The sequence below is a fragment of the Rhipicephalus microplus genome, chromosome 5 (genome assembly GCF_043290135.1).
Source record: "Rhipicephalus microplus isolate Deutch F79 chromosome 5, USDA_Rmic, whole genome shotgun sequence".
NCBI classification, from domain to species: domain Eukaryota; kingdom Metazoa; phylum Arthropoda; class Arachnida; order Ixodida; family Ixodidae; genus Rhipicephalus; species Rhipicephalus microplus.
The window spans coordinates 99,392,808-99,406,502 of record NC_134704.1 but is presented as its reverse complement, the minus strand read 5'-3'; the positions used below and the strand labels follow the sequence as shown (position 1 = coordinate 99,406,502).

Genomic DNA, 13,695 nt, shown 5'->3' with positions numbered 1-13,695 from the left:
CTTAACAGGGGGCTACAGTCAATAACACTTCGTTCGTTTTATGCAACAACTGTTGCATTTTTAGGCGCAAAGCTTCTTAAGGCGTGGGTCTGTCCATCACTTGTATGTATGGAGAAGTACGTAGCCAGCAGTGGCACATACCCACTATGTGCTACAGAAGATGCGAGATGGTAGATAACGGTACTTGGAGTGTTCCCTAGATGGACGCACGGATGGACGGGCAGACAGACTATCAGACGGACGGATGGATGGGTAGACGCGCGGACGTACGGACGGATGATCGCACGGACAGACAGACAGATAGATGAATGGACTCACGTACGGACGCATGGACAGACAGATGGACGCATGGATGGACGCACCGATGGTCGCGCGGATGGACGGAAGCAAGTACGAACGGACAGACGGAAGTACGGACGGGCTGACAGACGCTTCGCCCCACTCATCATCAATCACTCCGTGAATATGCTGTGATTTTTTTCACCATGTTTAGTCGACCTGTCCTGGCATAGATGTGTTGAACGCCACATAGTTGAGATAACTGCTGCTTTGTTGCTCCCTTTGGTCGCCCAGCCTGCCGTGCTAATTCTAGTCGGGTGTCTTGGAGCTTGATAACGGCTTCTTTTCTTCCTGAAGACCTCCGGAACTTCATGTGGCGCATATAATGGGGTGTGCCTCCCACTCTAGAACGCCTAGAAAGGATAAGCATAGCTCAGTCAGCAACATAACTGAAGTGGTACCCTCGGAAAAGAAATCAGCATTTTCTGAGGCATTGTGTCATTGCTCGCGTTTATTTAGAGCCGCACTTGCTGGATTTCGCTGCCTCAAAGTAAGTCGCTTCGTTTCTTCTGGGCGTTGTTCACGAGGCCGCTTCGCTTGTCTTCTCATTGTTGCCGGCTCTTTCTGCCACTGGCACAATTGCTGTGAGCGGTTGCAGCAGGCCGCCGCCGCCACATGCTCTTCCCGATCCTAGAGCGATTGTACTCGGAGCTGCTGTCTGTTTTGTTGGAGGAGCTCTTCTACCTCGGTGAAGTGAAATTTCTTCAGCACTGGTCTTGCCCTTTTGTGTCGGTCTGTGACGGACAAGTGAAACTTGTCTTTTGGCCGGCCTGGTATTGGTAGGCTGATCTGTCGATGCACCGGCAGAAATGGCATGCCAACATGCAATTATGCAAAATGAACACATTCATGTTTTATTTGTGGTCTTGTTTACCTTGAAATATTTTGGCGTTAGTGTTTGTGTGAACCATCAAATGTACAAGTTCTTTCAACATGATTTCATATCGATGTTCATGTAAATGAAGTCTGTTTTGTCATCAACGTTATTGTATATCTAAGAAGGAATTGCTCTGTTGAATGTTAATGATGTTTGTGAATTTAAAATTTATCAAACAAGTGGACTAACTTAGGTCTAATGAAGACGAAGACAAAGGTATCTTGTTGACATCCCTGCGTGTTCCACGTCAGGGACGTGCACCTCATCTAGCCATGGCACCTTCAACGTCGTGGACGCCTTCGAAGGCACAGGCCTTCGACGCTGTTGTCCGTGCGGGGACTAGTCCGGAGACCGTCGTTGACTCAACGGCCTCTATAGTTGGCCTCTCAGAGGTACATTTCGTTCAGCACATGGGAGCCATGAACTTCTAAGTAACTGTCAAGAGCATGGCTTCCATGACTTTCATCGTCAACGCTGGCTGCGTAACCATCGGTGGCGAGCGTATTCCTGTCGTTCCTGTCGGTCCGCAGGTAATTAACGTTGCTTGCCTCTGCTTACCAGCTTTCTTCTCCAACGAGGTACTCGTCCGGGCTTTGTTCCAATATGGCAAGGTATTTACTGTGACCGCTGGCTTCATGAGCGGAAGACGCGGAGTTCTCCCAGGCACACGCTTTGTCCGGATGGAAATGAGTCCCAAAATCATGTCCCCAACTATCTTCGCGTTTATGGTCATCGAGTCGCCTTCGACTAGCATGGTCTGCAACGTGTTTGTTTCGGTGTCACTGTAGTAGTCATTATCGAGCACAGTGCGCTGCACCACTCTGTGGCGGCTGTAGTGTGCACGGACAAGAAAGCGAAGGTTGCGACTGCCCCTGCCGACGTTGTGGAGATGACCACCCTACGACCGTCTGCCCTGTGCGTTGTTCATATTCAGATGCTGCTGCGGGGACCTTTCCTGCCCTACCGTCCATGTCACCAACAGCAACAGATGAAGAACGAGAATCCAGAGCTGTACTAGAACAACGCCAGAATTCGATTCTGAGTGCTACATTAAACGAAGAAGAGGAAGTGTGCAGCTTTGCCAAATCGAACGCACCAGTTTTGCCGATCTCACCGATAAGAAAAGCCACCACGGTTGACCCCGTGTCTGTCCCAAGAAAACATACCGTGCCATGTTCGACGTCGTCCCAAGCCTAGAAATAAACGCTTGTAGGCACCGACGCACCGGACTCATCGCAAAATCTAGCAGCTGAGTGCTTAGTAGACGACGACATTGCGAGGTGTAGAGCACTGGATTTTGCCAGAAATAGAATTGAAACCGGATGAGCAAAGCCCCTCGAATCATTCCGAAATCCAGGTTCGCGACGTCCTTAAAAAAGTAGCAAGATGCCTTGGGAGCTCTTTGCTGACGTGTCTCGACAAGCGATCCGTGATAAATGTCGTTGGAGGTGGCAACAACGTAGCCGCTGCAGCCCTACCACTGCTGATTCGTCAGAGAGCAGCTTCAGCCTCGGAGTCGACAGTAGCATTGGACTCTCTTCTAGCCTAGACACATGTGACGTAGAAATGCAAGCCCCGCGATATGTCAAGCGTGCTTACAAGTCAGGCACCAGTTCGGACAGCACCCAGGATAGCCGCTCCGAGTCGCAGCAACCGAAGATACCTCGACCCTCTTATAGAACTGTCTAAATGTGCTGTGTAGCGCGTGCACTCCAGTTCCTCCGGACAAATCCCTGGCGTACCGATTCGAAAAACACGACCAGGTCAGTCACTCACAAACAATTATATATGGCTGACACCTTGAAAATCATTGCTTTAATTATTTAAGTTCAAGGGTTCCGTAACCCAGTAAGGCAAGGCGATGCTATCAGCATAGCCCGTACAGAACATTGTGATATTGGATGTCTACATGAAACCATTTTTTTACCATTGGCCATGTTCGTGCATTCAAACGCGCATTTTATTTAGACTGGTACTTTCGCGACATCTCACTTCAGTGGAGTTGAAATTAATATTTTAACCACGCTCTTCTACGCAATCACCTTGTTTTCTATGATGGCAGTGGATAGGTATTGTCTTTTAAGTGCGTCCTATCATCGTTTAAGCTGTGCGTTTTGTGTATTTATAGGCCAGCGTTTTGTGTATTTATGGGTCAGCGCAAGCAGCGATGTCTAAAAATTTTTTCCGTGACCTGGCCGTGTATAGCTTACGTGCAAGGTCCAGGATAAGGTCTCTCAGATTGGAACGCGCGGGAGCTGTGTCGCCTCGTCCTACATTTCTCTTTCGTAGATACGTAAAGACTAGTGCATGGACAACATTATGCCCGGACTTACGACGTAGCACATTGTCCAGTCGGTTGGATTGTTTCTATGCGCTGAGTGCGTTAGCTTCTTACGTATTGCACTCCGATGTAGAAACATTACTATCATTTTTGTTTATATATCGGACCGCCAACCAGTAACGCCCGATTCTTACTTTCCCTTTTATCCCCAGTGAGATCTTGGCATGTTGACATCCGCATTCTGCACGACGCGCATTCACGCTCCAGGTTATCTAGAATCGTGCACGCCTCTCTTCTAGGATCCGGTCCGAAAGCGTGGAATGTGCTAAAAATACAGTGGCATTTACACTGCTCAGTAGCAGGGCGTGCCCTTATACTCGGTACGCCGGAATAACTAGCGGACGCTTCCACAAAGCTGCGTATTGCTCTTCGGGTTGATCGGCTAACTCCCTTCATGCGCGCATGGTAGCGAGAGTTACGGGGTCGTTTTCAATGCCTTCTTGCAGCGTCGTTATTGACGGCGGCTGCTTGGTGTTGCAGACGTACTACATGTGCTCACTTTGCGGTTCTGCGTTTTGCGAAAAGCTCGCTTCTCAACCCGTCAAGGCCACTAGGAACTCAGGCCACCAGACCTTTACCATCTGCGTGGCCACCGGCACGTGATAAATCAGTTTTTCTAGCTCACTTTGCGAACATGGCTTGTACGACAAAGTCATCACCTCGCGATACCACCAAGACACCCACAATGTTAAGTAGGCTCCCTCGAATTTCATCTGAAGACGCTAAACAACTTTGCACAACTCCGTCAGCTGAAGAAGTGCAAGAGGCACTGTTTGCTATGAAGCGTGCCTCGGCCCCCGGGCCGGACGGGTTGCCTGTTGAAATTTAACTGCCGTTTTGAGATGACATTATTGCTTTTTTAACCTCTGGTATTTTCCGCTGTTTTGATAACTTTGATTACCCTGATAGCTTTCGCGATGGTCAAATTGCTTTAATACCTATACATGACCCATCGTTTGTTCGCCCAGAGGAGTGGAGACCTATTTCGCTCTTCAGCGTTGATTATAAAACTTTCGCAGTGGTTATCACTCGGCGTTTGAGAAGCCTGATGCCTTCCTTAACAGGCCATCATCAGGCGTGCTCTATTTTTGAAAGAGTACAATACCTCCTTTGTTATGCGTGATATAATTGCGTACACGTTAGCAAGATCAGCTCGGCGACTCTTGGTTTCACTTGACCAAGAAAATGCATTCGATCGCCTTGAACATAGCTTTATATTTAGTGTAACGGCAGCAATTGGCTTCTCTCAAAACTTCATTGAGCTTCTCAGAAACGCATAGCGAAATATACGCAGCACGTTGTTGCTTGATGGTTTAGAGAGTGTGCCCTTTTCTGTTACCCGAGGTGTTCGCCAGGGTTGTCCTTTCTCCCCTGCACTTTTTGTACTCAGCTTCGAACCATTTCTTTGCTCGCTAATTGCTGATCCATTCGTTCGAGGCCTTCTTATTTCAGGTAGTAGTACCGTGATGGTGACAGCAATTGCTGATGACATCACGTTGCATTTCAAGAATGAGGGCAGTTTTCCGTAGCCTATACAACTTTTTGCCGAGTACGGCTAGATTTCAGGTGCGGCGTTAAATTTTCCAAAATGTCGATATTTATTCATTGGTACCCCAACGCTGGGCTAAGTCCCTTTTTCAGTCTTCCAAAAAGTTACTCCATTCACATTCTGGGGCTTGATTATACTTGCTACGGCATATCAGCCTCCTTGTGGGTCTCAGTATTCGAAGATGTAAAACGACACGTCCTGGAAGCACAAGAGTATAATTTACTGATGCTCGAAAGAAGGTATTCAGCACAGACTGCGTTTTGCGGCCATGCATGGTACATATCTCATGTCGTACAGCCCCCATTACGAGCCACTAGGTCGTTGCAATTCCTCATTGGCTCAGTTTTTTTGGTCAGGTGGAACAGAGCTAGTTTACCGAGCAGCACTATAGGGCAACCGAAAAACTGCGGTGGATTCACATTTCTATCCATATCTGTTCGCTGCCGGCTGCCTGCCCTACGATTCTTACTTCGGTTGTTGCACGGTGATCAGTGTCCTGCGCGTGATCTTGCCTGATATTTCTTAGGCACCAAGATACGTTATTTACCACCGGATGCAGGGCTTAATTCTGCACCACAAACACTTAACGTGCCTGCATTTTACTCAATGCCAGTGGCATTTTATCGACACGTGCAGCAGGTTTTTCCTGATGTGGACATCCTCGAAAGCCGCAATGTTGACACAAAAGCGGCTCTTCTGCTTCATCTGGTTCCGCCAGCCCGTCTAGCACAATCGAGACATGTCTGTAGGAGGACGATAACGGCATCGTTTTTGCCTGGTCACCTCCGTGACTTCATGTGGCGTCTTGGAGGGAGAGTACTCATAACACGAGAGAGACTGGAGGAGTGAGGCATGGTCCCATCTTCCACTTGTCATAACTGCCTGTTACAGAAGTCTAACCAGCGTAAGCTGAAGCAATGTGTCATTGCAAGGTTGTTTTTGAAGGCCGTTAACATTGGTGTTTGTGGCCTAGGTGTTAATCACTTTGTCACATCTGGTCGCTGCTCACGTAGTCGCTTTGCACGCCTTCTAATAGCTGCAGGAGCTTTTTGTTTGTGGCGTGATAGGTGCGAGGCTGTTGCGGCTGGTCATCATCGTCGTGCTCTCTTTCGGATTCTGGAACGCTTATACTCTGAACTTCTATCGCTTCTGTCAGAGGAATTGTTCTTCTTTGGGGAGGAATAAGTTCTACGACAATGGTCGTGCCGCTTTCTGTCCGTAGTTGACGGACGTGTACGATTAGTCTTCGACCTGGCCTGATTCCTGTAGCCAGGTCACCTGTCAGTGTCTTGTTAGTGCATGTAATCTGTATGTGCTTACTGTTTCTATGTGTTTGTGTGTGCCCCGTGGCACACACAAACATGGGTGTGAGTTCTTGTATGGGTGTGAGTTCTTGTACATAAGTGGTTCATTCTAACGTGTAAATTACGTAAATTGCACACATCTTGATACCTGTTGTATATACCTGCTAACATTTTCACCAAGTCTTGTAAATTCTGTACATATAGCATTATGTACATTGTCCCTGTTGTGATTAGTGTATATATGCAGTGTATGTAGCCAATAGTAACATTGGTTAGGGACACCCTATGGACTTCGACACTTTTGTTTAAATGTGTCGTGTATGTCGTTCTTTTTCATGTTTTTGTTATTGGGCTTGTTGTATAGACGCTCGTTCCATAAGTTTGTTGCGTCCCACGATAAAACAAACTTCTTATAAACAAACTACGACCTTCAACGTCATTCGTTTAGGCCCACAGGACGGCTTTATGTTCTTCCATAGTATAGTACCACATACTCTAAATAGTTAACAACCTTTTCTGAACACAGAAGCACACCGGTGACACCAGCCTTGAAATTTCGTTCCCAGGAGCGCGGTTCCTTTTAGTATAACCTTGTCTAACGTCAAGCGTAACCGGCGCTATCTCGCGAACAGTATAAAGGGTGCTGCCTCATAGAAGTATAAAAAACAGCAGCTGAGTGAAGATATTCCAGAAGCCGCTTTACCGCTATCTCCGCCTGGCTGCTGCGCGGGCTGTGCCTAGGTGCGCGGGAAAAAAGTGCCTCTCTGTCACCTGGATCGTCACCGGACGTGTCGGATCGCCGGTGAGGCATGGACGAAGCGAAGCGCCGGGCGTGGAGGGCCGCGGAAGCTCTTGTTCGTCGCCAGACAGACAGTCAAACACAGGCAGACAAGAATATGGATGGACGCATGGACGCACGCATGCATGGAAGAACGCTCCGCCCCACTCATCATCATTCACTTTGTGCATAGGCTTTAATTTTTTAAATGCGAATGCATTTCTAAGTCGGGCTACGTCAGGCATCCGGCGTTGTCCGTGGCATCTGCGCGCAGGCAGGTGTTATCTCTCCGCTTTTACCCCCTCTCTCACAGGAACAGCTGCGGGCGCGCGTGCTTATTCTAGGCCCTAGAAACCAGAGCATGCGGTGCAATAGAGTGTAGGATAGGATACATGCAGTGTTTCGCCACTTCTTTTCTCACCGTTCGCTCGCTGTCTTCCAGGCACCTTACTTTGCCGTCCACTCGTGCCTCAATCTCGACCGTTCGCTGGCTGGGTGCCTATCAAGCACATCCGGAAATGTGCCATCGAGACACCACTTTAAAACGCCGAAGCTGAGCCGAGAGCACTTTTTTGTTCATTTCATAGAAGCCACTTTTACAGAAAAGGAAGCTGTAGCAGTTGCCTACAAACCTACTCTACCTCATCCCCTGATTCACCGCCTCCCCTCAGGCTCTGCAGTGGAGGATGCAGAGGAGATCGCCATTACCTTAGCCCTTGCACAATCCGATGCACAGTACATCTTGACTTACTCAAAAACTGCTGTGTACAACTATGCCAGGGGCAGGATACACCCCTCTACCTAGCAGTTGTTGAACACGCCCACACAATATTTACTGCAAAAAGTAGAGCTCCAGTGGGTACCGGCTAATTCATCATCATCATCATCAGCCTGACTACGCCCACTGCAGGACAAAGGCCTCTCTCATGTTGTGCCAGTTAACTCGGTCCTGTGCTTGCTGCTGCCAATTTATACCCGCAAACTTCTTAATCTCATCTGCCCACCTAACCTTTTGTTTCCCCCTAACCCGCTTGCCTTCTCTAGGATCCTGTTAGTTACCCTTAACGACCAGCGGTTATCCTGCCTACGCGCTACATGCCTGGCCCATGTCCATTACTTCTTCTTTATTTCAGCTATGATATCCTTAACCACTGTTTGTTTCCTAATCCACTCTGCTCTCTTTCTGTCTCTTAAGTTTACACTAACCATATTTCTTTTCATTGCTCGCTGCATCGTCCTCAATTTAAGCTGAACCCTCTTTGTAAGTCTCCAGGTTTCTGCTCCGTAGCTAAGTACCGGCAAAATACAGCTGCTATATACCTTCCTCTTGAGGGATTGTGGCAATCTACCTTTCATAATTTGAGAGTGCTTGCGAAATGTGCTCCACCCCATTCTTATTCTTCTCGTCACTCCAATCTCGTGATAATGCTCCGCGGTTATTACCTGCCCTAAGTAGATATAGTCTTTTACAACTTGAAGTGCACTATTACCTATCTCGAAGCGGTGCTCTTTTCCGAGGTTGTTGAACATTACTTTCGTTTTCTGCATATTCATTTTAAGACCCACCTTTCTGCTCTTCTTGTCTAACTCCGTAATCATGAGTTGCAATTCGTCCCCCGAGTTACTCAGCAATGCAATGTCATCGGCAAAGCGCAGGTTACTAAGGTACTCTCCATTAACTTTTATCTCTAACTGTTCCCATTCTGGGGAACAGTTACGGATAAGAGTTAATGGGAATAAGTGCTTACAAGAGGTTTTCAGAAGCCTAGAATGGGAACCGGCTAATTCAGGGAACAACAAAAACAAGGCTGCCTATAAATTGGCTCAAGGGTTACTTTACGGGGCACAGGACAGCCTTGATTCGGGCTTCTCAAAGGAGCGGACGCAAACTTCTGCAGAGCTCACGCAAGTACCCCGTTTGAACTGTCAGATTTACTTTCCCCTGAGTTCCACAATTACGCCCCCCTAACAAATCCTAGAGAGACGTCTCCAGGAACGCACTCTTTCTTCACCTCAGCTGATGTCCCACTACAATGGCACTTCCCCTGAATATTCCCTTTGCGGCGACCCTCACGCCACTGTTTTCCACATCCTATCCAGCTGCCCTGCTGATTCTCGCCCGCAGGATCAGCCTGCGATCTCAAGCTGGGAGGACTGGGAGATCCTGCTCTCGTATGAGAACCCGGTGTTGCAGCTTGCTGCGGTGACTCGGGCAGCCGATGTCATCGCGGTGAAAGATATGGCCATGTAGACGTGATGTGAGACCACGCGGTGGTCCAGGGATCAAGGGGGCTCAAGCACACTTGCTAATGAAGGTTTGTCTGTCTGTCTGTTTGTCGAGGAGGTGGGGGCACTTTTTTATGTGCCTCGCAAGCACCTCCATCCTGTCTCTTACTGCGGTTTGTCTCAGGCAATTTGCCCCTATGAGCATGGGCAAATGATCTCAGATTTATACCGTCGAAGATGGTGTTCAATGTGCGTTGCGAAAAAAAACATACCCTACCACTCATGCAGCAGCAATTATCAAGAATACGTGACTCCAGACGCGTGAGCAGCGCCTTTACTTGTATAGGTTGGCCAACGGTGGACCGATCAAAAAGGCAGTGCAAGCCCTGCACATGTGCAAGCACTAGCGTACACAATCAAGTGACGTCACAACAAAGGCGTCGAAAGGTACAAAATCCTTCATTGTTGAAATGGCGTCGGTATAATGTATGTGGATGGCACGCAATAGTGCTTGTATCGACTTGTCAGCTCAAGCAATTCAGGCAAAGCGAAAAGCTCATTTATTGCAAATGTGAAGCACAGCCAAGTACAGCCTTAATTTACCTCTGAAAAGAGTGTAGCGCAAGTATAAAAAAACAGTTACGGCAAGAGACAGAGAAGAGACAGAGATATCATTTATTAGAAGGCAGAGAGTTCGGCCTGAGATAGTCCACTCTAACCTGCTACTCTGGACAGAGGAAGAGGGGCAGGAGAAAAAAAGAAGAGATGCAATGCGCTGCAACAACAGGCCTCGGTGCACCTTCGCACTTGTGCACCAATCTCGCAAGCGTTACCTGTTGAGACCTTGAAGCTCACTATAGCTCTTCGTAGATATACGCACGCAGTCACAGGCAACGGTACCGCAAGCCGGAATAGAGAGAGGCTATCTGCCCTTTATACTGGTCATTGTAAGTCCATGTCTTGTATACACTGCGGGCCCCTCGAAATTGTGTTTAATGAAACTAATCACGTGCGAGCTGGTTCCATTCTATTCCCGTGAACTGAATACGTTCTTCACTCTATCAAATTCACTGCCGTCCACGTTTGCGTTTTCCATTATTTTCTTGATGATTAATTGATTGATTGATGTTTGGAGTTCAACGTCCCAAAACAACCATATGATCGTGCTCCAGAAATTTTGACCACCTCGGCTTTTCTGACGTAAACCGATATCTGAGCACGCGGGCATACAGCATTTTCGCCTCATCGAAAATGCAAGCGCCGCAGCCGGGATTCCATCCCGCAACCTTCGGGTCAGCAGACGTGTACCTTAGCCTTTAGACCCCCATTGTGCTGCTTTATTACTTGCTATTCATTACGCTGCTGTAACTGACCATCGGTTGTTGGAGCTATTGGTCTTGGGGCAAACGATAATTGGCATATTTTTTACGCTAAATGTGAACTCTAATATATATATTTAAAGTTTGTTCTCAAGCCAATTTTGTTCTTCAGGCTTCTTAATCTTACGGCTCTTGTTTCCCGTTCCATTTCATGCTTCGCCGACCTTCAATTTTCGTCAAGTTCATTTAGTATACTTCAAGATTCAGCCCGCTATGTTAGAATTGATAGTGTGAAATGAATGCGAACTCTTTACCGTAGGTACAGTGTCCACTTCATTTGAAAATTTGGGAGTGCCTGCGGTACTCATCCCTACCCTTATTATTCCTCTGCTTATATTGTATGAAATGCGAGTGTTAACATGTTTTTATTAAGGCAAAAGCCTGCAGGAGCCTCATCAAACAGCAAATATGAACCATCGGCAGCGACCCTCTGGTGAAGTCGGGAAGCGATGCGATAAATCATGTTACGGCGTACCCACATGACGTCTTCATGACGTCGCCAATCGCAAACATTTCGGACGTCACCATGTAGACACGAATTTCGGCGTGACGCACACGATGGCGTTGTGGCTCCCTCATTGGGACAGCAAGCGAAACCCGAGAGCATGCGAATTTGAGAGAAGAAGAATAGCCCCGTATCTGCATGTTACATTGCAAATGTCATCGAAAGACGATAGCCTTCTGCCTGGAGAGAGGGAACAAAACGTTCATTTCATGTTCTGCGCAAGAAAAACGGTGAATGGTATTCTGGAGGCGCTGCATTAGAGTGCCTTGAGCGTGCAGCAGAGACGAACGAGCGCATCAGGCCACGTTACACATGAGACATGAGCGCTATCTGGGAGTTATCCTCGAAAATGGAGCGCGAGGCGTGCGCGCCTGTCTCTAAAGCGATAAGTTGTAGAACGCAAAGCGACGGGTAGGTGCCATCACCGGGCCGTCTTAACAAAGCGTCGGAAAGACTTGCCTTTTCGTGCAAGCGCTGCATGGTAAGCGCATTGTGATAAACGCTACGGTCCTTGGAATTACTTATGTATGCCTTTTGTAGTAAAAAAAAGATAAACATAATATTGACGTGTTGTTATTGTGTCTCAGATATGAGCAATGATTGCTTTTTAATTGACAATCGCACAAGTATGAACACTGAGCATTGAGCAATATTGGTGGGCGCTGCGGATGGGGTTGGTTGTTTGGAATATTGTTTGGCCACTATGGTGCCATTTAGAATACCGTTAAGGGCGGACAATCAGACAAAAATACAGACAGACAGACCAAAATTTTTGCGTCGAAGGTCCACAAAAAAGACTATGTATATATCATCTTTAAATTGAACACTGCGCTGGGCTGACGTGGCCAGTCTTCACTGCTACGTTATACATCGACTGAGAAGGAAAAAAAAAAGCCTTAGTGTTTGGGCCATTTTGCGTGAATGCACAAGAGATGACAAAAAAAAACCCTGGAAGCCATTGCTGTAGTTCATTGCTGTAGTAGTTCACTTTTTTGAGGACTCAGAAATATCACGAAAATAGTAAAACAGAAAAGAAAATGTATTGGCATTGTCAACATGTATTTTCCAATACAGTATTGTTGTGTTTACATTTTCATAGAACAATCTTTGTGAAAACTTTTGTGAAGACATTGCAGTATTTAATAAACTAGATGCTCCCGAAAGACATGATCACCTTTGACAACATCTTAGTGATCTTTCATGTTTTGTGTGGACATTTCAGTGGCCTGACTACTTCTGTTCACTTTAGTAGGGGCAGATTTCTATACTGAAAAACTTAGTCTCAATACCTAAGTGTTGTGCTGCGTACCATTGTACAGCCTTGCGTTTGTTATATAATATGCGATGTTGACTGTTGTGCAAGTGAAGAGGAGCAGCTGGCGCCACGCATCGGCACGAAACTCCGCTTAGGAAAATTTAATTCCAAAACTGCACTAGGATCCGTCTGAATGTTCTTTTTTTCCCCTTATTCCCATGAAAAATCAGCTCGTACATATATCTGGTGGTTAGGGTGCTGGTAATTGCTCCCCTTCGATACGCATTCAATCCTCTGTATCAGTTTTTGTATATCAAGTAATGCAGCGTCGTGAATACGTCGTCCCTCTATTTTTGAGGCAGAAAACAGAAAACTCGTCCGCTCTAATAATAATAATAATAATAATAATAATAATAATAATAATAATAATAATAATAATAATAATAATTATTATTATTATTATTATTATTATTATTATTATTATTATTATTATTATTATTATTATTATTATTATTATTATTATTATTATTATTATTATTATTATTATTATTATTATTATTATTATTATTATGATGATGAAGACACGTGTGCCCGGGTCAGTCTACATGAGTGTAGCCTTTGCCTCGCTCAGTGTTCAGTACCTTTATTTCGTAGCAATCCCTATTGTTCAGGCGTTCACAATGGAGCGTTGACATAAATTTTACCGAGAGAGAGAAGGCAAATATTAGCTACTGACAGGTGCTATTTCTTGTTTAGGGCGTTAGTTTCAAAGCTTTTCAACTCCGCTATATCGCACGACCTTTTCAAGCGCTTGTCAGGGCGCTTCGCGTGGAGAATTGAATATGCCACCAACATAGCTTTTAAATCAAACCGGTTTAAACATTTCGATTTTTATTCGCGCTGCCGGATTGTTCACCTCGGAGAAGCCGAATATGCAGCTGCGTTTTTAAGAAGTCACGTGTGACAGCTGTGTGCGCGCTCCGATCGCGCGTTATGTTTTTTTTTTTTTTCAATGTACGTAGTTGCACGCCGTTGTCCCGTGGCCCCCCGGTGTCACGTGCATCCCGCGTACAACGTTCCGCTTTTTGTATAACGCGCGCAACAAGGACACCCCCCCTTATTACCCTTCGATCTCTTTCCTT

General features: G+C 46.5%; 1 protein-coding gene across 1 annotated transcript in view; it reads left to right on the top strand.

The window, feature by feature from the left end:
• LOC142817880 (uncharacterized) overlaps positions 1-13,695 on the top strand; it is a 259,330-nt gene that overhangs the window by 22,039 nt on the left and 223,596 nt on the right. The gene's annotated exons all lie outside the window — the stretch shown is intronic.